Genomic DNA, 2,500 nt, shown 5'->3' with positions numbered 1-2,500 from the left:
TTTCTTCTTAATCAATCCATTTTTTTTTGTTTACTAGTTTTTTGTAAACAGTTTTGTTATCATTAAACATGATTCCCGTGTTATGATATTATTATATGCTATTCCCTCTTCCTCCTTTGGAATAGTGATTTCCTTCTTAATCAAATATTTCATTTCTTTTGTTAACTAATGCTTTGTAAACTGAGTTTGTTATCCTTAACATGATTCCCGTGTTTGTAAAATTATTATATGCTCCACAGGGAGCGTTAGCGTATATTGGAAACCTCTATACAAAAACATATAAAGCTAAACTGAAAAATAGCCCCCCCCCTCAAAAAAAAAAAAAAAATCTCAAGTTGGTCACCTCATCTACACCCTAAGTTTTACCTTATGCTGTAAGGTTGAAGACTCTAGGACGACCAACGCTGGAAGGAAGAAGGGAGAGAGGTGATATCATCGCAAAGTAAAAATGTTTTAAGGAAAAAAATATCATGAAAAGAAATTTTGCGATTTAAGCTGTAGTTACAACGGGCAAAGGAATGTTAATAAGTAATTTTTAATATAAAGATATAAGGCTAAAAAATATTAGATATACTGATAGTTGTAAAGGTTTTTGTACACAGTATCCAAGAGTTGAGAGCTAACTTTGGAAATCCTTTGTACTACTCTTGATTTTATTATTGTCAAATAGGTTTGATCGGTTGTCGGGAAATACCTAAAAACCAATAGTAAATACATGTTCATCATGTTTATATTTTAGCTTGCTTTTCTTCGTCATCATAGTATCTTTATATTCAACTTCGACAGTCTCACAAAAAAAAAAACAGCACGTGTTAAGTGAGCAAGAGAGGTATCCAGGGCTTGGAAAACCAATGGTAAGTACATGTTCTTCATGTCTATATATTATCCTGCCTTTCTTCGCCTTTAGAATATTATAGTATATTTACACTAAACTTTGACAGTCTCACACACAAAAAATTCACCAACAGAAGAGCATTTGTAAAGTGAGCGAGTATATAGAGTTTGGAAAACCATTGGTAAATACATGTTCTTCATGTCTATATATTATCTTGCCCTTCTTCGTCTATAGAATATTATAGTATCTTTACACTAAACTTTGACAGTCTCACGTACAAAAAATTCACCGACAGAAGAGCACGTGTTAAGTGGGCGAGAGAGATATATAGAGTTCGAAGAATCAATGTTCTTCATGTCTATATATCATCCTGCCCTTCTTCGTCTATAGAATATTATAGTATATTTACACTAAACTTTGACACTCTCACACACAAAAAATTCACCGACAGAACAGCATTTGTAAAGTGAGCGAGTATATAGAGTTTGGAAAACCATTGGTAAATACATGTTCTTTATGTCTATATATTATCTTACCCTTCTTCGTCTATAGAACATTATAGTATATTTACACTAAACTTTGACACTCTCACGTACAAAAAATTCACCGACAGAAGAGAACGTGTTAAGTGGGCGAGAGATATACAGAGTTCAAAGAATCAATGTTCTTCATGTCTATATATTATCCTACCCTTCTTCGTCTATAGAATATTATAGTATATTTACACTAAACTTTGACAGTCTCACGTACAAAAAATTCACCGACAGAAGAGAACGTGTTAAGTGGGCGAGAGATATACAGAGTTCAAAGAATCAATGTTCTTCATGTCTATATATTATCCTACCCTTCTTCATCTATAGAATATTATAGTATATTTACACTAAACTTTGACACTCTCACGTACAAAAAATTCACCGACAGAAGACCACGTGTTAAGTGGGCGAGAGAGATATATAGAGCTCGGAGAACCATGACAGCCTCGGGAGATGGCCGTCTTCCACTCTGCTGATTCCTGTTATTGTCCTTCATCTCCTTCTTCAGGTTCTTCCTTCCACCAACAAAGTCCTCCCGAATTTCCGCTCGATTTACTAACCAGCATCCCCGCGCATGGACTTCCATGGAAATATATATTTGGGATGACTTGCTATATTCTAGGTAGCGCCCGATAATTCAATTTAACTAAGGCGACCGTCTGGATGAAATAGTTATACAATTTGTATGTGTGTGTATATACATACATATATATATATATATATATATATATATATATATATATATATGTATATATATATATATATATATATATATGTATATATATTATGTTATATATATATGTATATATATTATGTATATATATATATATATATATATGTATATATATTATGTATATATATATATGTTATATATTATGTATATATATATATATATATATATATATATATATAATATGTATATATATATGTATATATATGTATATGTATGTATATATATGTATATATATACATATGTATATGTATGTATATATATATATGTACATATATACATATGTATATGTATATATATTATATATGTATATATATATATATGTATATCTATATGTACATATATGTATATATAATATGTATATATATATAATATGTATATATATATACACATGAATATATA

General features: G+C 29.9%; 1 protein-coding gene across 3 annotated transcripts in view; it reads right to left on the bottom strand.

Moving 5' to 3' along the window:
* The window catches only part of LOC143027616 (uncharacterized), a 346,945-nt gene that overhangs the window by 182,203 nt on the left and 162,242 nt on the right, over window positions 1–2,500 (bottom strand). Inside the window, exon 2 of one of the 3 annotated variants that reach the window (XM_076188978.1) lies at window positions 367–404. The exons of the other annotated variants lie outside the window; for them this stretch is intronic. The gene's annotated coding sequence lies outside the window, so the exon portion shown is untranslated. The remainder of the gene's footprint in view (window positions 1–366; window positions 405–2,500) is intronic. 3 annotated transcript variants of the gene reach the window in all.

The sequence above is a fragment of the Oratosquilla oratoria genome, chromosome 8, assembly GCF_046742065.1.
Source record: "Oratosquilla oratoria isolate Oo_2021 chromosome 8, ASM4674206v1, whole genome shotgun sequence".
Lineage (NCBI taxonomy): Eukaryota > Metazoa > Arthropoda > Malacostraca > Stomatopoda > Squillidae > Oratosquilla > Oratosquilla oratoria.
Note: the sequence above shows the minus strand (reverse complement) of the source record. Positions and strands in the feature narration are given on the sequence as shown.